Source organism: Amblyomma mixtum, chromosome 2, assembly GCF_055824585.1.
Source record: "Amblyomma mixtum isolate Tamu chromosome 2, ASM5582458v1, whole genome shotgun sequence".
NCBI lineage: Eukaryota > Metazoa > Arthropoda > Arachnida > Ixodida > Ixodidae > Amblyomma > Amblyomma mixtum.
Window position 1 is genome coordinate 165,963,768 of NC_143013.1, and position 25,985 is coordinate 165,989,752.

Consider the following 25,985-nt stretch of genomic DNA (forward strand, 5'->3'; position numbering starts at 1 on the left):
CGGATGCGTAATTCCGAGGTCGTGGGTTCGGATCCCACCGGCGGCATGAGGTTGTTTTTTCTTCTGCTTTTCTAATCAATTAGCTTTAAGCGATAACATATTCAGTAATATTCTAAATCGAACAGCACAAAATAAAAAATAATTAAAAATCCCTTCTGTCCCTTGGTTTCCGTGGCTGTTGGCTTCTTTCCTATTTATGACGAGCCCCTCATTCCTCTTCCCGTGTTTGCTTAATTGTTTAGCGAGAGCATCGGTTATGCAAGCCTTGACGCCATAGGAAGCATAAGAAGGTTCTCACACAGCTTCCGCCCTCACTGTTCGACGACGTTCTACTTCATATCAGCGGTAACTCAGGACCTGCTACGTCCGCCGCTTAAGAACGTGAACGTGGGTGGCGCCGATGAACACTCTCAAGGTTAGTGTATTTGTAAACACAAATACCCCCACCCCCAAGCAGAAGATTTGACAGCCGTCCCCGTAGCTCGGCGGTAGAGCACCGGATGCGCAATTCGGAGGTAGTGGGATCGGATCCCACCGGCGGCATGTGGTTGTTTTTTCTTCTGCTTTTCTAATCAATTAGCTTAAAGCGATAACACATTCAGTAATATTCTAAACCGAACAACAGCACAAAATAAAAAATAATTAAAAACCCCTCTATCCCTTGGTTTCCGTGGCTGTTTGCTTCTCTCATATTTATAACCCGCCCCTCATTCGCCTTTCCTTGTTTGCCTAATTGTTTAGCAAGGGCATCGTTTCTGGCAGCCTTGACGCCATAGGAAGCATAAGAGGGTTCTCGCACAGCTTACACCATCACTGTTCACGACGTTCTACGTCATATCAGCGGTCACTCAGGACCTTCTACGTCGGCCGCTTAAGAACGTGGATGGCGCCGATGAACACTCTCAAGGTTAAGGTATTTGTAAACATAAATACCCCCGAAAGCAGGAGATTCGACAGCCGTCGCCGTAGCTCAGCGCTAGAGCACCGGACGCGTAATTCGGTGGTCGCAGGTACGGAACCCACCGGCGGCATGTGTTTGCTTTTTCTTCTGCTTTTCTTATCAATTAGCTTTAAGTGATAACAAATTCAGTAATAATATAAATCGAACAACAACACAAAACAAATAAATTAATTAAAAATCCCGTCTGCTCCTTGGTTTCTGTGGCTGTTGGCTTCTCTCAGATTTATAACGAGCCCCTCTCTCCCCTTCTTCTATTTGCTTATTTGCTTAGCGAAGGCCTCGGTTCTGGCAGCCTTGACACCATAGGAAGCATAAGAGGGTTCTCACACAGCTTCCACCCTGGCCGTTCGACAACGTTCTGCGTCATATCAGCGAAAACTCAGGACGTGCTACGTCCGCCGCTTAAGAACGTGGGTGGCGCCGATGAACACTCTCAAGGTTAGAGTATTTGTAAACATAAATACCCCCCCCCCCCACAAGCAGGAGATTTGACAGCCCCCCCGTAGCTCAGCGGTAGAGCACCGGATGCGTAATTCCGAGGTCGTGGGTTCGGATCCCACCGGCGGCATGTGGTTGTTTTTTTCTTCTGCTTTTCTAATCAATTAGCTTTAAGCGATAACATATTGATACATGCATTCGAAGAAGAGACAGAAGGAGTGCATGCGCTAGAAGAGGAAGAAGTTAGTTGGCTCTCTCGTGCACGCTCGAACCACTGGGTGACCGCCGCAGGTTTTTCGTCTCTGCGCGGGTGTTCTTTTTGGCGTTGCACGCTACAGTTTGGTGGAGGTGCGGGGTACGCTTCCCGACCTGCAAACTCCGTACAGCGTCACTACGGACCTCACACCGGTTCACCAGCGACCCAGCCGCCGTCTCCGCGGAGAGTCGCCTGAATTTGGGCCCCTTCCCCCGCCAACAAGGACGACGCAGCCTCGACCACCGAGTCCAACCGACATGGCCACTGACACCAGGACCCAGCCGCCGATCCAGCCTCTACCGTCGAGTCCAACTGCCATGGCCGCTGACACCAGGCCCCTGGCGCCGATCCTTTGCCACCCACCGCGAACACCACCATCTTTTCACGGTGACGTGTTCGAAGACGCTGAGGACTGGCTGGAGACGTTCGAGCGGGTCGCACGCTACAACGGCTGGTGCGACGAGCGCAAGCTGAATAACGTCTACTTTGCCCTGGAAGAGTCTGCTCGGACGTGGTTTGAAAACCACGAGGCTACACTTCCCACCTGGGAGACGTTTTTCCGGAGTCTCCTGGCTACGTTCCCCAACGCTGACCGCCGGGAGAAGGCTGAAGCTGCGCTGCACTCCCGAAATCAGCGCACGAACGAAAGCGTGCGCATGTACACCGAAGACATGGCCCGTCTTTTCAAGCGCGCCGACCCCAACATGACAGAGGAGAAGAAGCTGCGCCATCTCATGCGTGGGGTTAAGCAGGAGCTGTTCGCGGGCCTCGTGCGCAGCCCACCCCGCACAGTGGCGGAATTTCTAACCGAGGCGACCACGATGGAGACGACGCTGCGACAACGGGCCCGCCAATACAACCGGGACATCAACTGCATGGTGCCCGAAGGCTTTTCGTCGTGTCTCGGCGGCAGTGCAGACACCTTGCGTGAGCTAATTCGCTCCGTTGCCCGGGAGGAACTGCAACGGATCCGTCTGCCTCAGGTTGCACCTGCGCCGCTGGCAGCGCTGTCCGAAGTTGTCAGGGACGAGGTGCGACAGGCTGCGCAGGCACCTCCTGTCCCCGAAGCGCCATCCCGGTTCGATGACCGACCCACGTACGCATCTGTTGTACGTCGCACGACAGGCTACGGTCCCATTACCCCAACGCCTGGCGTGAGCAACATCGGCGCATGTCACGCAAGCGTGCCTGGCTACGGTGTGACCCCGTCGACCTCCGTGAGTAACATCGCCACGTATTCTGCAACCGCATCTGCTGCAGCTGGGCCACGCCCTCGCAAGTCGGATTTGTGGCGTACACCGGACCGCAGGCCTCTCTGCTACCACTGTGGGGAGCCTGGTCACCTCTACCGCGCCTGTCCGTACCGCCAAGTGGGTCTTCGCGGTTTCCATCCCGACGCACCCTGCCCTCAGAACGGCGAACGACCGCATGAGATTGCACAGCATCTCTGGGCACGCCAGAACCCTGCCTACTCTGGAAGGCGCGAGTACCGTTCCCCTTCGCCTCTCCGTTATCGCTCTTCCAGCCCTGGCCGCCAGAGTAGCTCTGCTGGCCGTCGCTCGCCGAGTCCGCGTCGGGAAAACTAACACCAGCGACCTCTGGAGGCAAGGCCGCTGACGTCGGGACGTGTCAAGATCCTCCATCGCGGAACCCTCGAGCCGACGATACCCGGACAGAGATAGGCAGCGACAGTATCAGATACGCTGCATCCGATTTGCGTGTGACAATTGATGGCACTGACATTGCCGCGCTGCTCGATACCGGTGCTTATTACTCTGTTATGAGCCGTGCCTTCGCTGGAGAACTTAAGAAGGTTCTGACACCGTGGACGGGGACCCCCATTCGCACCGCTGGTGGCCACCTAATTTCCCCTGTGGGCAAGTGCACGGCTAGAGTTGGGATTAGTGGTTTTACGTACGTTGGTGAATTTGCCGTACTCCCCGAGTGTTCCAGAGATTTCATTCTGGGGATCGACTTCCTGCAGTCGAACGGCGCTGTGATTGACTTTCAGGAGGCACGTGTCACGTTCTCGACCAAACAGGCCGTGGCGCGCTTTGACTCCCGTGATCCCTGCAGCAACGCTCTGCGCATTGTCGAGAACGACGTCACGGTGCCGCCGCGGTGCAGTGTTCTGGTGCTCGTGCGGAACGACCTCTTTCATGACTACGAGGGCCTAGCGGACAGCCATAGTCCACTGCTGCTTAAGCGGGGACTTGCCGTTGCAAGAGGTCTCGTCCAACAACGTGACGGCTGCACCCACGTCCTCCTGACTAAATTTGCCAACGAATATCAGCACCTGGCCAAAGGCATGGCTATTGCCTTCCTCCACGACGTTGCTGTGGTTCCAGGTTTGTGCACCGTGGGAGGACCCTCTCCGGAGTATGCTGGCCCACATCACGTTCTTCAGTCAGTCAGAATAAATCCTGCCTTGCCGTCGGTTCAGAGGGATCTTCTGTCGGCCCTCTTGGCAGAATTTGCGGACTGTTTCGCTACGTGCTCGAAGGTCGGCCGAACGCCACTCGCCAAGCATCGTATCATCACTGACGAGACTACGCGACCCGTCTGCCAGCGCCCATATCGTGTTTCCCCGGTGGAGAGAGAAGCCATTCAGAATCAGGTTGCCGAGATGCTTGCAGACGATGTCATTCAGCCGTCCACCAGTCCGTGGGCATCGCCTGTGGTTCTTGTCAAAAAGAAGGACAATACTCTGCGTTTCTGCGTGGACTACAGGAAACTTAACAGCGTGACCAAAAAGGACGTTTACCCGCTGCCCAGGATAGATGACGCGCTCGACCGATTGCGGAACGCCAGATACTTCTCGTCATTGGATCTTAAAAGCGGGTACTGGCAAATCGAAGTGGACGAGAGAGACCGGGAGAAGACGGCTTTCGTGACGCCTGACGGCCTCTATGAGTTTAAAGTGCTCCCATTTGGTCTGTGCTCAGCACCGGTCACTTTCCAACGCATGATGGACACTGTCCTCTCCGGCTTGAAATGGCAGTCCTGCCTGGTGTACCTGGACGATGTCGTTATATTTTCGCCCACCTTTGACCAACACTTGGAGCGGTTGCGCATTGTGCTACAAGAGCTCAAATCCGCGCAACTCACCATCAAAGCCGAGAAATGCCATTTTGGCTTTGAGGAACTTCGCTTTCTTGGTCACGTTGTCAGCGCACAAGGTGTTCGCCCGGACCCTGACAAGACTGCTGCCGTCTCAGGTTTTCCACGCCCAACTGGCAAGAAGGCCGTTCGCCGGTTTTTAGGCCTGAGCTCCTATTATAGGCGCTTTATTCAAGATTTCTCGAAAATCGCGGAACCGCTGAACGCACTGACCCGTGACGACACGCCCTTCCTGTGGGGGACCGATGAAGAGGCTGCATTTGTCGAGCTTCGCAGCCGTCTGCAAAGCACTCCGATACTCGGCCATTTCGACGAGCATGCTGCCACGGACATCCACACTGACGCCAGCAATGTTGGCCTCTGTGGAGTACTGATCCAGTGGGAAGACGGTGCAGAACGGGTCATCAGTTATGCTAGTCGAACACTTACGCGCTCCGAGACCAATTATTCTACGACGGAGAAAGAATGTCTTGCAGTGATATGGGCCATCTGCAAGTTCCGACCGTACCTCTACGGACGACCCTTCCGTGTGGTAAGCGACCACCACTCCTTATGCTGGCTGGCGAGCCTCAAAGACCCCTCAGGACGCTTGGCTAGATGGAGCTTACGCTTGCAAGAATACGACTTAACAGTAGTTTACAAGTCTGGCCGCAAGCATCAGGATGCGGATTGTCTGTCGCGCGCGCCTATCCCAATCAATACCGAAGAAACCACCGATGATTTTCCTTTCCTGGGCTATGTTAGTACCACCCAAATGGCGCAGCTTCAGAGGGCGGACACGGAGTTGGCGCCGCTCATCGATTACCTCGAAGGAAGTGAAGCTCCCATTCCGCGTGTTTTTCTTCGAGGGCTTCACACCTTCACTTTACGGTCTGGTGTTCTCTACAAGCGCAACTTTGCCAACAGCGAAGAAGTGTTCCTACTTGTCGTACCATCACAGCTGCGGTCTGAGATCTTGAGTGCCTGTCATGATGCACCATCCGCCGGCCACCTTGGAGTCAGCCGTACACTCGCGCGGATTAGACAAAAGTATTATTGGCCCAGGTTACTCACATCGGTGCGGGCCTACGTCAAAACATGCCGTGAATGCCAACGTCGGAAGACTCCTCCATTGAAACCGGCCGGATTTCTTCACCCCGTCGATCCACCGAAGACCCCTTTCCATCAAGTGGGCATGGACCTCCTTGGCCCATTTCCGAAGTCTTCGTCTGGAAAGCGTTGGATAGTCGTTGCGACTGACTACCTCACACGGTACGCTGAGACCACGTCTCTTGCCAAAGGCACTGCTGCTGAAGTGGCGCAGTTCTTCGTCCACAACATTGTCTTGCGTCATGGAGCACCCGCCGTTGTTGTTACTGACCGGGGAACTGCTTTCACGGCCCGCTTAACCCAGTCCGTGATGACTCTGACGCACACGAGCCACCGACGTGCTACGGCGTATCACCCGCAGACAAACGGGTTGGTAGAGCGACTCAACCGCACACTAGCCGACATGCTATCAATGTACGTTGACGTCGAGCATCGAACTTGGGACGCCATTCTGCCGTACGTAACGTTTGCGTACAACACCGCCCTGCAGGAAACAACCCGACTGACCCCCTTTCAGCTTGTCTTCGGTCGCCAGGTGACCACTCCGTTGGATGCTATGTTGCCCGTCGACCCTTACTGCGACTCTGACGCTGACATCGACGTAGCTACCTTCGTTCAGCGTGCTGAGGAAGCGCGTCAACTGGCCCGCCTGCGCATCCACCGTCAACAGGAGGCTGACGCCACTAAGTACAACTGTGGACGCCGTTTCGTCAGTTATGCTCCCGGCGACCTTGTGTGGATTTGGATACCTGTTCGTCGCCGCGGGCTCTCTGAAAAGCTGCTGCGCCGATACTTCGGCCCTTACGAAGTAGTGCGCCGCATCAGTGATGTGACTTAAGCAGTTGCTCCCGCCCCGACAGCTTGTTCATCGCGCCGGTCGCACCGAACTGAAGTCGTACACGTTGTTCGCATGAAGCCTTACCACGACCGGCTACCTGACTGAACTGCGGTCCACTGCAGCTGTGTTCTACCCTTTCGCTTACTTTTCTCTCCTAGCCGCATCGTGTCGATGCTGCAGAAGAGGGGGGCAGTGATACATGCATTCGAAGAAGAGACAGAAGTAGTGCATGCGCTAGAAGAGAAAGAAGTTAGTTGGCTCTCTCGCGCACGCTCGAACCACTGGGTGACCGCCGCAGGTTTTTCGTCTCTGCGCGGGTATTCTTTTTGGCGTTGCACGCTACAATATTCAGTAATATTATAAATCGAACAACAGCACAAAATAAAAAATAATTAAAAATCCCCTCTGTCCCTTGGTTTCCGTGGCTGTTGGCTTGTCTCATGTTTACGAGGGGGTACCCAAAAGAAACCGGACTTATTTTTGTTTGAACTTATTTGTTCACATTGTCAGCACAGACCTTCAATATCCTTCAAAGTACTCTCCACTAACAATGATACGTTTGTCGAATCTTTCATTCCATTTTTCAAAACATTGTTTAAATTCATCTTTTGTGATGCTTGACAGTCCGTCCGTCGTTTTTTTCTCCACCTCAGCAACATCAGCGAAACGCTTTCCATTCACCTGTCTTTCCATTCTACGAAACAAAGAAAGTAGCACGTGGCAAGGTCGGGTGAGTATGAGGGTTGAGGAACAGAGGTCATGCCATTTTTGGTCCGAATTTGTCGTAGAGACAGGGCTGTGTGAGCAGGGGCATTGCCATGGTGGAAAAACAAGTCACCCGTCTGCCACAAATCAGGCCGCTTCCACCGAACACTGTTGCCCAATATTTTCAAAACATCCAAGCAGAAAGCCTGGTTAACTGTCTGATCCTGCAGAACAAATTCTGAATGGACGACTCGTCTCACGTCGAAAAAACAAATCAGCATTGTTTTGAGGTTTGGTTTCACCTGACGAGCTTTCTTGAGGCGAGGTGAATTTGAAGTTTTCCATTGGCATGACTGTTGCTTTGATTCAGGATTTAATTCAGGAACACTTGAGTTGTCCCCATAGCATCGTCCTTCAACGTCTTTCTGAATATTTCCAAAGTTTCCGTTCCACTTTTTCCGAGAAAAAATCAGAATTTCACCGGCGCATGCTGTTCACGAAAATCAGCCATTGCAAAAACGACACTCACACAAAACAGTCGTCACTCCAAAAATCTGCCTAAACTAGTCTGACCTCCTTCAGCGACGGCACTCGGCTTACTGGCTCTGAAATGTCCGTTCTATGCACTCCTAGCGGCAAAACGCGGTACCAGAGAAGCTGAGCCGATTCAAAAAATTAGTCCGGTTTCTTTTGGGTACCCCCTCGTATAGCCAGCCCCTCATTCGCCTTTCCTTGTTTGCCTATTTGTTTAGCGAGGGCATCGGTTCTGGCAGCCTTGACGCCATAGGAAGCATAACAGGGTTCTCTCACACAGCTTCCACCCTCACCGTTCGACAACGTTCTACGTCATATCAGCGATAACTCAGGACGTGCTACGTCCGCCGCTTAAGAACGTGGGTGGCGCCGATGAACACTCTCCAGGTTAGGGTATTTGTAAACATAAATACCCCCCCCCCCCCCCAGCAGAAGATTTGACAGCCGTCCCCGTAGCTCAGCGGTAGAGCACCGGATGCGCAATTCGGAGGTCGTGGGTTCGGATGCCACCGGCGGCATGTGGTTGTTTTTTCTTCTGCTTTTCCAATCAATTAGCTTTAAGCGATAACATATACAGTAATATTCTAAATCGAACAACAGCACAAAATAAAAAAATAAAAATCCCCTTTCTCCTTTGGTTTAGGTGGCGGTTGGCTTCTCTCAGATTTATAACGAGCCCCTGATTCCCCTTCCAATGTTCGCTTAATTGGTTAGCGAGGGCCTCGGTTCTGGCAGCCGTGATGCCATAAAAGCATAAGAGGCTCCTAACACAGCTTCCACCCTCGCCGTTCGACGACGTTGTACGTCATATCAGCGGTAACTCAGGGCGTGCTACGTCCGTCGCTTAAGAACGTGCGTGGCGCTGATGAACACTCTAAAGGCTAAGGTATTTGTAAATATTAATACCCCCGTATGCAGAAGATTTGACAGCCGTCGCAGTAGGCCAGTGGTAGGGCACCGGACGCGTAATTCGGGAGTCGTGCGCTCGGATCCCTCCGGCGGCATGTCGTTGTTTCTTCTTCTCGTTTTCTAATCAATTAGCTTCAAGGGATAACATATTCAGTAATATTCTAAATCGAAGAAGAGTACAAAATAAAAAATAATTAGAAATCCACTTTGTCCCCTGGTTTCCGTGGCTCTTGGCTTCTCTCAGATTTATAACGAGCCCCTCATTCCTGTTCCCTTCTTTGCTTAATTGCTTGGCGAGGGCCTCGGTTCTGGCAGCCTTGACGCCATAGGAAGCATAAGAGGGTTCTCGCACAGCTTACACCATCACTGTTCACGACGTTCTACGTCATATCAGCGGTCACTCAGGACCTTCTACGTCGGCCGCTTAAGAACGTGGATGGCGCCGATGAACACTCTCAAGGTTAAGGTATTTGTAAACATAAATACCCCCGAAAGCAGGAGATTCGACAGCCGTCGCCGTAGCTCAGCGCTAGAGCACCGGACGCGTAATTCGGTGGTCGCAGGTACGGAACCCACCGGCGGCATGTGTTTGCTTTTTCTTCTGCTTTTCTTATCAATTAGCTTTAAGTGATAACAAATTCAGTAATAATATAAATCGAACAACAACACAAAACAAATAAATTAATTAAAAATCCCGTCTGCTCCTTGGTTTCTGTGGCTGTTGGCTTCTCTCAGATTTATAACGAGCCCCTCTCTCCCCTTCTTCTATTTGCTTATTTGCTTAGCGAAGGCCTCGGTTCTGGCAGCCTTGACACCATAGGAAGCATAAGAGGGTTCTCACACAGCTTCCACCCTGGCCGTTCGACAACGTTCTGCGTCATATCAGCGAAAACTCAGGACGTGCTACGTCCGCCGCTTAAGAACGTGGGTGGCGCCGATGAACACTCTCAAGGTTAGAGTATTTGTAAACATAAATACCCCCCCCCCCCCACAAGCAGGAGATTTGACAGCCCCCCCGTAGCTCAGCGGTAGAGCACCGGATGCGTAATTCCGAGGTCGTGGGTTCGGATCCCACCGGCGGCATGTGGTTGTTTTTTTCTTCTGCTTTTCTAATCAATTAGCTTTAAGCGATAACATATTGATACATGCATTCGAAGAAGAGACAGAAGGAGTGCATGCGCTAGAAGAGGAAGAAGTTAGTTGGCTCTCTCGTGCACGCTCGAACCACTGGGTGACCGCCGCAGGTTTTTCGTCTCTGCGCGGGTGTTCTTTTTGGCGTTGCACGCTACAGTTTGGTGGAGGTGCGGGGTACGCTTCCCGACCTGCAAACTCCGTACAGCGTCACTACGGACCTCACACCGGTTCACCAGCGACCCAGCCGCCGTCTCCGCGGAGAGTCGCCTGAATTTGGGCCCCTTCCCCCGCCAACAAGGACGACGCAGCCTCGACCACCGAGTCCAACCGACATGGCCACTGACACCAGGACCCAGCCGCCGATCCAGCCTCTACCGTCGAGTCCAACTGCCATGGCCGCTGACACCAGGCCCCTGGCGCCGATCCTTTGCCACCCACCGCGAACACCACCATCTTTTCACGGTGACGTGTTCGAAGACGCTGAGGACTGGCTGGAGACGTTCGAGCGGGTCGCACGCTACAACGGCTGGTGCGACGAGCGCAAGCTGAATAACGTCTACTTTGCCCTGGAAGAGTCTGCTCGGACGTGGTTTGAAAACCACGAGGCTACACTTCCCACCTGGGAGACGTTTTTCCGGAGTCTCCTGGCTACGTTCCCCAACGCTGACCGCCGGGAGAAGGCTGAAGCTGCGCTGCACTCCCGAAATCAGCGCACGAACGAAAGCGTGCGCATGTACACCGAAGACATGGCCCGTCTTTTCAAGCGCGCCGACCCCAACATGACAGAGGAGAAGAAGCTGCGCCATCTCATGCGTGGGGTTAAGCAGGAGCTGTTCGCGGGCCTCGTGCGCAGCCCACCCCGCACGGTGGCGGAATTTCTAACCGAGGCGACCACGATGGAGACGACGCTGCGACAACGGGCCCGCCAATACAACCGGGACATCAACTGCATGGTGCCCGAAGGCTTTTCGTCGTGTCTCGGCGGCAGTGCAGACACCTTGCGTGAGCTAATTCGCTCCGTTGCCCGGGAGGAACTGCAACGGATCCGTCTGCCTCAGGTTGCACCTGCGCCGCTGGCAGCGCTGTCCGAAGTTGTCAGGGACGAGGTGCGACAGGCTGCGCAGGCACCTCCTGTCCCCGAAGCGCCATCCCGGTTCGATGACCGACCCACGTACGCATCTGTTGTACGTCGCACGACAGGCTACGGTCCCATTACCCCAACGCCTGGCGTGAGCAACATCGGCGCATGTCACGCAAGCGTGCCTGGCTACGGTGTGACCCCGTCGACCTCCGTGAGTAACATCGCCACGTATTCTGCAACCGCATCTGCTGCAGCTGGGCCACGCCCTCGCAAGTCGGATTTGTGGCGTACACCGGACCGCAGGCCTCTCTGCTACCACTGTGGGGAGCCTGGTCACCTCTACCGCGCCTGTCCGTACCGCCAAGTGGGTCTTCGCGGTTTCCATCCCGACGCACCCTGCCCTCAGAACGGCGAACGACCGCATGAGATTGCACAGCATCTCTGGGCACGCCAGAACCCTGCCTACTCTGGAAGGCGCGAGTACCGTTCCCCTTCGCCTCTCCGTTATCGCTCTTCCAGCCCTGGCCGCCAGAGTAGCTCTGCTGGCCGTCGCTCGCCGAGTCCGCGTCGGGAAAACTAACACCAGCGACCTCTGGAGGCAAGGCCGCTGACGTCGGGACGTGTCAAGATCCTCCATCGCGGAACCCTCGAGCCGACGATACCCGGACAGAGATAGGCAGCGACAGTATCAGATACGCTGCATCCGATTTGCGTGTGACAATTGATGGCACTGACATTACCGCGCTGCTCGATACCGGTGCTTATTACTCTGTTATGAGCCGTGCCTTCGCTGGAGAACTTAAGAAGGTTCTGACACCGTGGACGGGGACCCCCATTCGCACCGCTGGTGGCCACCTAATTTCCCCTGTGGGCAAGTGCACGGCTAGAGTTGGGATTAGTGGTTTTACGTACGTTGGTGAATTTGCCGTACTCCCCGAGTGTTCCAGAGATTTCATTCTGGGGATCGACTTCCTGCAGTCGAACGGCGCTGTGATTGACTTTCAGGAGGCACGTGTCACGTTCTCGACCAAACAGGCCGTGGCGCGCTTTGACTCCCGTGATCCCTGCAGCAACGCTCTGCGCATTGTCGAGAACGACGTCACGGTGCCGCCGCGGTGCAGTGTTCTGGTGCTCGTGCGGAACGACCTCTTTCATGACTACGAGGGCCTAGCGGACAGCCATAGTCCACTGCTGCTTAAGCGGGGACTTGCCGTTGCAAGAGGTCTCGTCCAACAACGTGACGGCTGCACCCACGTCCTCCTGACTAAATTTGCCAACGAATATCAGCACCTGGCCAAAGGCATGGCTATTGCCTTCCTCCACGACGTTGCTGTGGTTCCAGGTTTGTGCACCGTGGGAGGACCCTCTCCGGAGTATGCTGGCCCACATCACGTTCTTCAGTCAGTCAGAATAAATCCTGCCTTGCCGTCGGTTCAGAGGGATCTTCTGTCGGCCCTCTTGGCAGAATTTGCGGACTGTTTCGCTACGTGCTCGAAGGTCGGCCGAACGCCACTCGCCAAGCATCGTATCATCACTGACGAGACTACGCGACCCGTCTGCCAGCGCCCATATCGTGTTTCCCCGGTGGAGAGAGAAGCCATTCAGAATCAGGTTGCCGAGATGCTTGCAGACGATGTCATTCAGCCGTCCACCAGTCCGTGGGCATCGCCTGTGGTTCTTGTCAAAAAGAAGGACAATACTCTGCGTTTCTGCGTGGACTACAGGAAACTTAACAGCGTGACCAAAAAGGACGTTTACCCGCTGCCCAGGATAGATGACGCGCTCGACCGATTGCGGAACGCCAGATACTTCTCGTCATTGGATCTTAAAAGCGGGTACTGGCAAATCGAAGTGGACGAGAGAGACCGGGAGAAGACGGCTTTCGTGACGCCTGACGGCCTCTATGAGTTTAAAGTGCTCCCATTTGGTCTGTGCTCAGCACCGGTCACTTTCCAACGCATGATGGACACTGTCCTCTCCGGCTTGAAATGGCAGTCCTGCCTGGTGTACCTGGACGATGTCGTTATATTTTCGCCCACCTTTGACCAACACTTGGAGCGGTTGCGCATTGTGCTACAAGAGCTCAAATCCGCGCAACTCACCATCAAAGCCGAGAAATGCCATTTTGGCTTTGAGGAACTTCGCTTTCTTGGTCACGTTGTCAGCGCACAAGGTGTTCGCCCGGACCCTGACAAGACTGCTGCCGTCTCAGGTTTTCCACGCCCAACTGGCAAGAAGGCCGTTCGCCGGTTTTTAGGCCTGAGCTCCTATTATAGGCGCTTTATTCAAGATTTCTCGAAAATCGCGGAACCGCTGAACGCACTGACCCGTGACGACACGCCCTTCCTGTGGGGGACCGATGAAGAGGCTGCATTTGTCGAGCTTCGCAGCCGTCTGCAAAGCACTCCGATACTCGGCCATTTCGACGAGCATGCTGCCACGGACATCCACACTGACGCCAGCAATGTTGGCCTCTGTGGAGTACTGATCCAGTGGGAAGACGGTGCAGAACGGGTCATCAGTTATGCTAGTCGAACACTTACGCGCTCCGAGACCAATTATTCTACGACGGAGAAAGAATGTCTTGCAGTGATATGGGCCATCTGCAAGTTCCGACCGTACCTCTACGGACGACCCTTCCGTGTGGTAAGCGACCACCACTCCTTATGCTGGCTGGCGAGCCTCAAAGACCCCTCAGGACGCTTGGCTAGATGGAGCTTACGCTTGCAAGAATACGACTTAACAGTAGTTTACAAGTCTGGCCGCAAGCATCAGGATGCGGATTGTCTGTCGCGCGCGCCTATCCCAATCAATACCGAAGAAACCACCGATGATTTTCCTTTCCTGGGCTATGTTAGTACCACCCAAATGGCGCAGCTTCAGAGGGCGGACACGGAGTTGGCGCCGCTCATCGATTACCTCGAAGGAAGTGAAGCTCCCATTCCGCGTGTTTTTCTTCGAGGGCTTCACACCTTCACTTTACGGTCTGGTGTTCTCTACAAGCGCAACTTTGCCAACAGCGAAGAAGTGTTCCTACTTGTCGTACCATCACAGCTGCGGTCTGAGATCTTGAGTGCCTGTCATGATGCACCATCCGCCGGCCACCTTGGAGTCAGCCGTACACTCGCGCGGATTAGACAAAAGTATTATTGGCCCAGGTTACTCACATCGGTGCGGGCCTACGTCAAAACATGCCGTGAATGCCAACGTCGGAAGACTCCTCCATTGAAACCGGCCGGATTTCTTCACCCCGTCGATCCACCGAAGACCCCTTTCCATCAAGTGGGCATGGACCTCCTTGGCCCATTTCCGAAGTCTTCGTCTGGAAAGCGTTGGATAGTCGTTGCGACTGACTACCTCACACGGTACGCTGAGACCACGTCTCTTGCCAAAGGCACTGCTGCTGAAGTGGCGCAGTTCTTCGTCCACAACATTGTCTTGCGTCATGGAGCACCCGCCGTTGTTGTTACTGACCGGGGAACTGCTTTCACGGCCCGCTTAACCCAGTCCGTGATGACTCTGACGCACACGAGCCACCGACGTGCTACGGCGTATCACCCGCAGACAAACGGGTTGGTAGAGCGACTCAACCGCACACTAGCCGACATGCTATCAATGTACGTTGACGTCGAGCATCGAACTTGGGACGCCATTCTGCCGTACGTAACGTTTGCGTACAACACCGCCCTGCAGGAAACAACCCGACTGACCCCCTTCCAGCTTGTCTTTGGTCGCCAGGTGACCACTCCGTTGGATGCTATGTTGCCCGTCGACCCTTACTGCGACTCTGACGCTGACATCGACGTAGCTACCTTCGTTCAGCGTGCTGAGGAAGCGCGTCAACTGGCCCGCCTGCGCATCCACCGTCAACAGGAGGCTGACGCCACTAAGTACAACTGTGGACGCCGTTTCGTCAGTTATGCTCCCGGCGACCTTGTGTGGATTTGGATACCTGTTCGTCGCCGCGGGCTCTCTGAAAAGCTGCTGCGCCGATACTTCGGCCCTTACGAAGTAGTGCGCCGCATCAGTGATGTGACTTAAGCAGTTGCTCCCGCCCCGACAGCTTGTTCATCGCGCCGGTCGCACCGAACTGAAGTCGTACACGTTGTTCGCATGAAGCCTTACCACGACCGGCTACCTGACTGAACTGCGGTCCACTGCAGCTGTGTTCTACCCTTTCGCTTACTTTTCTCTCCTAGCCGCATCGTGTCGATGCTGCAGAAGAGGGGGGCAGTGATACATGCATTCGAAGAAGAGACAGAAGTAGTGCATGCGCTAGAAGAGAAAGAAGTTAGTTGGCTCTCTCGCGCACGCTCGAACCACTGGGTGACCGCCGCAGGTTTTTCGTCTCTGCGCGGGTATTCTTTTTGGCGTTGCACGCTACAATATTCAGTAATATTATAAATCGAACAACAGCACAAAATAAAAAATAATTAAAAATCCCCTCTGTCCCTTGGTTTCCGTGGCTGTTGGCTTGTCTCATGTTTACGAGGGGGTACCCAAAAGAAACCGGACTTATTTTTGTTTGAACTTATTTGTTCACATTGTCAGCACAGACCTTCAATATCCTTCAAAGTACTCTCCACTAACAATGATACGTTTGTCGAATCTTTCATTCCATTTTTCAAAACATTGTTTAAATTCATCTTTTGTGATGCTTGACAGTCCGTCCGTCGTTTTTTTCTCCACCTCAGCAACATCAGCGAAACGCTTTCCATTCACCTGTCTTTCCATTCTACGAAACAAAGAAAGTAGCACGTGGCAAGGTCGGGTGAGTATGAGGGTTGAGGAACAGAGGTCATGCCATTTTTGGTCCGAATTTGTCGTAGAGACAGGGCTGTGTGAGCAGGGGCATTGCCATGGTGGAAAAACAAGTCACCCGTCTGCCACAAATCAGGCCGCTTCCACCGAACACTGTTGCCCAATATTTTCAAAACATCCAAGCAGAAAGCCTGGTTAACTGTCTGATCCTGCAGAACAAATTCTGAATGGACGACTCGTCTCACGTCGAAAAAACAAATCAGCATTGTTTTGAGGTTTGGTTTCACCTGACGAGCTTTCTTGAGGCGAGGTGAATTTGAAGTTTTCCATTGGCATGACTGTTGCTTTGATTCAGGATTTAATTCAGGAACACTTGAGTTGTCCCCATAGCATCGTCCTTCAACGTCTTTCTGAATATTTCCAAAGTTTCCGTTCCACTTTTTCCGAGAAAAAATCAGAATTTCACCGGCGCATGCTGTTCACGAAAATCAGCCATTGCAAAAACGACACTCACACAAAACAGTCGTCACTCCAAAAATCTGCCTAAACTAGTCTGACCTCCTTCAGCGACGGCACTCGGCTTACTGGCTCTGAAATGTCCGTTCTATGCACTCCTAGCGGCAAAACGCGGTACCAGAGAAGCTGAGCCGATTCAAAAAATTAGTCCGGTTTCTTTTGGGTACCCCCTCGTATAGCCAGCCCCTCATTCGCCTTTCCTTGTTTGCCTATTTGTTTAGCGAGGGCATCGGTTCTGGCAGCCTTGACGCCATAGGAAGCATAACAGGGTTCTCTCACACAGCTTCCACCCTCACCGTTCGACAACGTTCTACGTCATATCAGCGATAACTCAGGACGTGCTACGTCCGCCGCTTAAGAACGTGGGTGGCGCCGATGAACACTCTCCAGGTTAGGGTATTTGTAAACATAAATACCCCCCCCCCCCAGCAGAAGATTTGACAGCCGTCCCCGTAGCTCAGCGGTAGAGCACCGGATGCGCAATTCGGAGGTCGTGGGTTCGGATGCCACCGGCGGCATGTGGTTGTTTTTTCTTCTGCTTTTCCAATCAATTAGCTTTAAGCGATAACATATACAGTAATATTCTAAATCGAACAACAGCACAAAATAAAAAAATAAAAATCCCCTTTCTCCTTTGGTTTAGGTGGCGGTTGGCTTCTCTCAGATTTATAACGAGCCCCTGATTCCCCTTCCAATGTTCGCTTAATTGGTTAGCGAGGGCCTCGGTTCTGGCAGCCGTGATGCCATAAAAGCATAAGAGGCTCCTAACACAGCTTCCACCCTCGCCGTTCGACGACGTTGTACGTCATATCAGCGGTAACTCAGGGCGTGCTACGTCCGTCGCTTAAGAACGTGCGTGGCGCTGATGAACACTCTAAAGGCTAAGGTATTTGTAAATATTAATACCCCCGTATGCAGAAGATTTGACAGCCGTCGCAGTAGGCCAGTGGTAGGGCACCGGACGCGTAATTCGGGAGTCGTGCGCTCGGATCCCTCCGGCGGCATGTCGTTGTTTCTTCTTCTCGTTTTCTAATCAATTAGCTTCAAGGGATAACATATTCAGTAATATTCTAAATCGAAGAAGAGTACAAAATAAAAAATAATTAGAAATCCACTTTGTCCCCTGGTTTCCGTGGCTCTTGGCTTCTCTCAGATTTATAACGAGCCCCTCATTCCTGTTCCCTTCTTTGCTTAATTGCTTGGCGAGGGCCTCGGTTCTGGCAGCCTTGACGCCTTAGGAAGCATAAGAGGGTTCTCACACAGCTTCCACCCTCGCCGTTCGACGACGTTCTACGTCATATCAGCGGTCACTCAGGACCTTCTACGTCGGCCGCTTAAGAACGTGGATGGCGCCAATGAACGCTCTCAATTTAGGGTATTTGTAAACATAAAAACCCCCGAAAGCAGGAGATTCGACAGCCGTCGCCGTAGCTCAGCGCTAGAGCACCGGACGCGTAATTCGGTGGTCGTGGGTACGGAACCCATCGGCGGCATGTGGTTGCTTTTTCTTCAGCTTTTCTTATCAATTAGCTTTAAGCGATAACAAATTCAGTAATAATCTAAAACGAACAACAACACAAAACAAATAAATTAATTAAAAATCCCGTCTGCTCCTTGGTTTCTGTGGCTGTTGGCTTCTCTCAGATTTATAACGAGCCCCTCTCTCCCCTTCTTCTATTTGCTTATTTGCTTAGCGAAGGCCTCCGTTCTGGCAGCCTTGACACCATAGGAAGCATAAGAGGGTTCTCACACAGCTTCCACTCTGGCCGTTCGACAACGTTGTGCGTCATATCAGCGATAACTCAGGACGTGCTACGTCCGCCGCTTAAGAACGTGGGTGGCGCCGATGAACACTCTCAAGGCTAGAGCATTTGTAAACATAAATACCCTCCCCCCAAGCAGGAGATTTGACAGCCCTCCCCGTAGCTCAGCGGTAGAGCACCGGATGCGTAATTCCGAGGTCGTGGGTTCGGATCCCACCGGCGGCATGAGGTTGTTTTTTCTTCTGCTTTTCTAATCAATTAGCTTTAAGCGATAACATATTCAGTAATATTCTAAACCGAACAACAGCACAAAATAAAAAAAAATTAAAAACCCCTCTGTCCCTTGGTTTCCGTGGCTGTTGGCTTCTCTCATATTTATAACCCGCCCCTCATTCGCCTTTCCTTGTTTGCCTAATTGTTTAGCGAGGGCATCGTTTCTGGCAGCCTTGACGCCATAGGAAGCATAAGAGGGTTCTCACACAGCTTACACCATAACTGTTCACGACGGTCTACGTCATATCAGCGGTCACTCAGGACCTTCTACGTCGGCGCTTAAGAACGTGGATGGCGCCGATGAACACTCTCAAGGTTAAGGTATTTGTAAACATAAATACCCCCGAAAGCAGGAGATTCGACAGCCGTCGCCGTAGCTCAGCGCTAGAGCACCGGACGCGTAATTCGGTGGTCGTGGGTTCGGATCCCACCGGCGGCATATCGTTGTTTTTTCTTGTGCTTTTCTAATCAATTAGCTTTAGGCGATAACATATTCAGTAATATTCTAAATCGAACAACAGCACAAAATAAAAAAATTAAAAATCCCCTTTGTCCTTTGGTTTCCGTGGCTGTTGGCTTCTTTCAGATTTATAACGAGTCCCTCATTCCCCTTCTCTTATTTGCTTAATTGCTTAGCGAGGACCTCGGTTCTGGCAGCCTTGACGCTATAGGAAGCATAAGAGAGTTCTCACAAAGCTTCCACCCTCAGCGTTCGACGGCGTTCTACATCATATCAGCGGTAACTCAGGACCTGCTACGTTCGCCGCTTAAGAACGTGCGTTGCGCTGATGAACACTCTCAAGGTTAGGTTATTAGTAAATATAAACACCCCCGAAAGCAGAAGATCTCACAGCCATCGCCGTAGCTCCACGGTAGAGCACCAGACGCGTAATTCGGAGGTCGTGGGCTCGGATCCAGCCTGCGGAATGTCGTTGTTTCTTCTGCTTTTCTAATCGATTAGCTTTCAGCGATAACATATTCAGTAATATTCTAAATCGAACAACAGCACAAAATAAAAAAATTAAAAATCCCCTCTGTCCTTTGGTTTCCGTGGCTGTTGGCTTCTCTCAGATTTATAACGAGCCCCTCATTCCTCTTCCCTTGTTTGCTTAATTGCTTAGCGAGGGCCTCGATTCTGGCATCCTTAACGCAATAGGAAGTATAAGAGGGTTCTCACACAGCTTCCACCCTCGCCGTTCAACGACGTTCTACGTCATATCAGCGGTAACTCAGGACGTGCTACGTCTCTCGCTTAAGAACGTGCGTGGCGGTGATGAACACTCAAGGTTAAGGTATTTGTAAATATAAATACCCCCGAATGCAGAAGATTTGACAGCCGTCGGAGTAGCTCAGCGGTAGAGAACCGGACGCGTAATGCGGATGTCATGGGTTCGGATCCCACCAGAGGCATGTGGTTGTTTTTTCTTCTGCTTTTCTAATCAATTAGCTTTAAGCGATGACATATACAGTAATATTATAAATCAAACAGCACAAAATAAAAATAATTAGAAATCTCCTTTGTCCTTTGGTTTCCGTGGCTGTTGGCTTCTCTCATATTTAAAACGAGCCCCTCATTCCCCTTCCAGTGTTTGCTTAAATGCATAGCGAGGGCCTCGGTTCTGGCAGCCGTGACGCCATAGGAAGCATAAGAGGCTCCTAACACAGCTTCCACCCTCGCCGTTCGACAACGTTCTACGTCACATCAGCGGTAACTCAGGACGTGCTACGTCTGTCGCTTAAGAACGTGCGTGGCGGTGATGAACACTCTCAAGGTTAAGGAATTTGTAAATATAAATACCCCCGAATGCAGAAGATTTGACAGCCGTCGGAGTAGCCCAGCGGTAGAGAACCGGACGCGTAATTCGGAGGTCGTGGGTTCGGATCCCACCAGACGCATGCGGTTGTTTTTTCTTCTGCTTTTCTAATCAATTAGCTTTAATCGATGACATGTACAGTAATATTGTAAATCAAAGAGCACAAAATAAAAATAATTAAAAATCCCCTTTGTCCCTTGGTTTCCCTGGCTCTTGGCTTATCTCAGATTTATAACGAGCCCCTCATTCCTCTTCCCTTCTTTGCTTAATTGCTTAGTGAGGGCCTGGGTTCTGCAGCCGTGTCGCCATATGAAGCATAAGAGGCTCCTAACACAGCTTCCACCCTCGCCGTTCGACGACGTGCTACGTCATATGAGCGGTAACTCAGGACGTGCTACGTCTGTCGCTTAAGAACGTGCGTGGCGCTGATGAACACTCTCAAGGTTAAGGTATTTGTAAATATAAATACCCCCGAATGGAGAAGATTTGACAGCCGTCGCCGTAGCCCAGCGGTAGAGCACCGGACGCGTAATTCGGAGGTCGTGCTTTCGGATCCCACCGGCGGCATGTCGTTGTTGCTTCTTCTCATTTTCTAATCAATTAGCTTTAAGCGATTACATATTCAGTAATATTCTATATCGAAGAACAGCACGAAATAAAAAATAATTAAAAATCCCGTTTGTCAATTGGTTTCCGTGGTTGTTGGCTTCTCTCATATTTATAACGAGCCCCTCCTTCCTCTTCCCTTGTTTGCTTAATTGCTTGGCGAGGGCCTCGGTTCTGCCATCCTTGACGCAATAGGAAGTATAAGGGGGTTCTCACACAGCTTCCACCCTCGCCGTTCGACGACGTTCTACGTCATATCAGTGGTAACTCAGCACCTGCTACGTCCGCCGCATAAGAACGTGGGTGACGCTGATGAACACTCCCAAGGTTAGGTTATTTGTAAACATAAATACCCCTGAAAGCAGAAGGTTTGACAGCCGTCGCAGTAGCTCAACGGTAGAGAACCGGGCGCGTAATTCGGAGGTCGTGAATTCGGATCCCACCGGCGGCATGTGGTTGTTTTCTCTTCTGCTTTTCTAATCAATTAGCTTTAAGCGATAACAAATTCAGTAATAATCTAAATCGAACAACAGCACAAAATAAAAATAATTAAAAAGCCCCTCTGTCCCTTGGTTTCCGTGGCTGTTGGCTTGTCTCATATTTATAGCCAGCCCCTCATTCGCCTTTCCTTGTTTGCCTATTTGTTTAGCGAGGGCATCGGTTCTGGCAGCCTTGACGCCATAGGAAGCATAACAGGGTTCTCTCACACAGCTTCCACCCTCACCGTTCGACGACGTTCTACGTCATATCAGCGGTAACTCAGGACTTGCTACGTCCGCCGCTTAAGAACGTGGGTGGCGCCGATGAACACTCTCAAGGTTAGAGTATTTGTAAACATAAATACCCCCCGCCCACAAGCAGGAGATTTGACAGCCCTCCCCGTAGCTCAGCGGTAGAGCACCGGATGCGTAATTCCGAGGTCGTGGGTTTGGATTCCACCGGCGGCATGTGGTTGTTTTTTTCTTCTGCTTTTCTAATCAATTAGCTTTAAGCTATAACATATTCAGTAATATTATAAATCGAACAACAGCACAAAATAAAAAATAATTAAAAATCCCCTCTGTCCCTTGGTTTCCGTGGCTGTTGGCTTGTCTCATATTTATAGCCAGCCCCTCATTCACCTTTCCTTGTTTGCCTATTTGTTTAGCGAGGGCATCGGTTCTGGCAGCCTTGACGCCATAGGAAGCATAACAGGGTTCTCTCACACAGCTTCCACCCTCACCGTTCGACGACGTTCTACGTCATATCAGCGGTAACTCAGGACTTGCTACGTCCGCCGCTTAAGAACGTGGGTGGCGCCGATGAACACTCTCAAGGTTAGAGCATTTGTAAACATAAATGCCCTCCCCCCCAAGCAGGCCATTTGACAGCCCTCCCCGTAGCTCAGCGGTAGAGCAGCGGATGCGTAATTCCGAGGTCGTGGGTTCGGATCCCACCGGCGGCATGCGGTTATTTTTTCTTCTGCTTTTCTAATCAATTAGCTTTAAGCGATAACATATTCAGTAATATTCTAAATCGAACAACAGCACAAATTCAAAAATAATTAAAAATCCCCTCTGTCCCTTGGTTTCCGTGGCTGTTGGCTTCTCTCATATTTATAACCAGCCCCTCATTCGCCTTTCCTTGTTTGCCTAATTGCTTAGCGAGGGCATCGGTTCTGGCAGCCTTGACGCCATAGGAAGCGTAAGAGGGTTCTCACGCAGCTTCCACCCTCGCCGTTCGACAACGTTCTAAGTCATATCAGCGATAACTCAGGACGTGCTACGTCCGCCGCTTAAGAACGTGGGTGGCGCCGATGAACACTCTCCAGGTTAGGGTATTTGTAAACATAAATACCCCCCCCCCCCAAGCAGAAGATTTTACAGCCGTCCCCGTAGCTCAGTGGTAGAGCACCGGATGCGGAATTCGGAGGTCGTGGGTTCGGATGCCACCGGCGGCATGTGGTTGTTTTTTCTTCTGCTTTTGCAATCAATTAGCTTTAAGCGATAACATATACAGTAATATTCTAAATCGAACAACAGCACAAAATAAAAAAATAAAAATCCCCTTTCTCCTTTGGTTTCCGTGTCGGTTGGCTTCTCTCAGATTTATAACGAGCAACTGATTCCCCTTGCAATGTTCGCTTAATTGGTTAGCGAGGGCCTCGGTTCTGGCAGCCGTGATGCCATAAAAAGCATAAGAGGCTCCTAACACAGCTTCCACCCTCGCCGTTCGACGACGTTCTACGTCATATCAGCGGTAACTCAGGGCGTGCTACGTCCGTCGCTTAAGAACGTGCGTGGCGCTGATGAACACTCTAAAGGCTAAGGTATTTGTAAATATAAATACCCCCGTATGCAGAAGATTTGACAGCCGTCGCAGTAGCCCAGTGGTAGGGCACCGGACGCGTAATTCGGGAGTCGTGCGCTCGGATCCCTCCGGCGGCATGTCGTTGTTTCTTCTTCTCGTTTTCTAATCAATTAGCTTCAAGGGATAACATATTCAGTAATATTCTAAATCGAAGAAGAGCACAAAATAAATAAATAATTAAAAATCCACTTTGTCCCCTGGTTTCCGTGGCTCTTGGCTTCTCTCAGATTTATAACGAGCCCCTCATTCCGCTTCCCTTCTTTGCTTAATTGCTTGGCGAGGGCCTCGGTTCTGGCAGCCTTGACGCCATAGGAAGCATAAGAGGGTTCTCACACAGCTTCCACCCTCGCCGTTCGACGACGTTCTACGTCATATCAGCGGTCACTCAGGACCTTCTACGTCGGCCGCTTAAGAACGTGGATAGCGCCGATGAACACTCTCAATTTAGGGTATTTGTAAACATAAATACCCCCGAAAGCAGGAGATTCGACAGCCGTCGCCGTAGCTCAGCGCTAGAGCACCGGACGCGTAATTCGGTGGTCGCGGGTACGGAACCTACCGGCGGCATGTGGTTGTTTTTTCTTCTGCTTTTCTAATCAATTAGCTTTAAGCGATAACATATTCAGTAATATTATAAATCGAACAACAGCACAAAATAAAAAATAATAAAAATCCCCTGTGTCCTTTGGTTTCCGTGGCTGTTGGCTTCTTTCAGATTTATAACGAGTCCCTCATTCCCCTTCTCTTATTTGCTTAATTGCTTAGCGAGGACCTCGGTTCTGGCAGCCTTGACACTATAGGAAGCATAAGAGGGTTCTCACAAAGTTTCCACCCTCAGCGTTCGACGGCGTTCTACATCATATCAGCGGTAACTCAGGACCTGCTACGTTCGCCGCTTAAGAACGTGCGTTGCGCTGATGAACACTCTCAAGGTTAGGTTATTAGTAAATATAAACACCCCCGAAAGCAGAAGATCTCACAGCCATCGCCGTAGCTCCACGGTAGAGCACCAGACGCGTAATTCGGAGGTCGTGGGCTCGGATCCAGCCTGCGGAATGTCGTTGTTTCTTCTGCTTTTCTAATCGATTAGCTTTCAGCGATAACATATTCAGTAATATCATAAATCAAACAGCACAAAATAAAAACTAATTAAAAATCTCCTTTGTCCTTTGGTTTCCGTGGCTGTTGGCTTCTCATATTTATAACGAGCCCCTCATGCCCCTTCCAGTGTTTGCTTAAATGCTTAGCGAGGGCCTCGGTTCTGACAGCCGTGACGCCATAGGAAGCATAAGAGGCTCCGAACACAGCTTCCACCCTCGCCGTTCGAGAAAGTTCTACGTCACATCAGCGGTAACTCAGGACGTGCTACGTCTGTCGCTTAGGAACGTGCGTGGCGGTGATGAACACTCTCAAGCTGAAGGAATTTGTAAATATAAATACCCTCGAAAGCAGAAGATTTGACAGCCGTCGGAGTAGCCCAGCGGTAGAGAACCGGACGCGTAATTCGGAGGTCGTGGGTTCGGATCCCACCAGACGCATGTGGTTGTTTTTTCTTCTGCTTTTCTTATCAATTAGCTTTAATCGATGACATGTACAGTAATATTGTAAATCAAAGAGCAGAAAATAAAAATAATTAAAAATCCCCTGTGTCTCTTGGTTTCCCTGGCTCTTGGCTTATCTCAGATTTATAACGAGCCTCTCATTCCTCTTCCCTTCTTTTCTTAATTGCTTAGTGAGGGCCTGGGTTCTGGCAGCCGTGTCGCCATATGAAGCATAAGAGGCTCCTAACACAGCTTCCACCCTCGCCGTTCGAGGACGTGCTACGTCATATGAGCGGTAACTCAGGACGTGCTACGTCTGTCGCTTAAGAACGTGCGTGGCGCTGATGAACACTCTCAAGGTTAAGGTATTTGTAAATATAAATACCCCCGAATGGAGAAGATTTGACAGCCGTCGCCGTAGCTCAACGGTAGAGAACCGGGCGCGTAAGTCGGAGGTCGTGAATTCGGATCCCACCGGCGGCATGTGGTTGTTTTCTCTTCTGCTTTTCTAATCAATTAGCTTTAAGCGATAACATATTCAGTAATATTGTGACGAAGACGAAGCTGGCAGTGGCACGGGACGGAGCGCTCGCGGTAGGCCAGCGGCCATCAAAATCATCTCTCTCTCATGGTTCACCACGTCTCATTCTTGGCTGGCCGTCACGTTACAGAATTATAAATCGAAGAGCACAAAATGAAAAATAATTAAAAATCTCCTTTGTCCCTTGGTTACCGTGGTTGTTGGCTTCTCTCAGATTTATAACGAGCCCCTCATTCCTCTTCCCTTCTTTGCTTAATTGCTTGGCGAGGGCCTCGGTTCTGGCAGCCTTGACGCCATAGGAAGCATAAGAGGGTTCTCACACAGCTTCCACCCTCGCCGTTCGACGACGTTCTACGTCATATCAGCGGTCACTCAGGACCTCCTACGTCGGCCGCTTAAGAACGTGGATGGCGCCGATGAACACTCTCAATTTAGGGTATTTGTAAACATAAATACCCCCGAAAGCAGGACATTCGACAGCCGTCGCCGTAGCTCAGCGCTAGAGCAACGGACGCGTAATTCGGTGGTCGCGGGTACGGAACCCACCGGCGGCATGTGGTTGCTTTTTCTTCTGATTTTCTTATCAATTAGCTTTAAGCGATAACAAATTCAGTAATAATCTAAAACGAACAACAACACAAAACAAATAAACTAATTAAAAATCCCGTCTGCTCCTTGGTTTCTGTGGCTGTTGGCTTCTCTCAGATTTATAACGAGCCCCCCTCTCCCCTTCTTCTATTTGCTTATTTGCTTAGC

At 51.4% G+C, this 25,985-nt stretch overlaps 1 non-coding gene across 1 annotated transcript; it reads left to right on the plus strand.

Annotated features, from left to right (window-relative positions):
• The first annotated feature begins 22,662 nt into the window (after positions 1-22,662).
• Positions 22,663-22,737, plus strand: TRNAP-CGG (transfer RNA proline (anticodon CGG)). The gene has a single exon. It is a non-coding gene; the product is annotated as a tRNA-Pro (tRNA).
• The last annotated feature ends 3,248 nt before the right edge of the window (positions 22,738-25,985 follow it).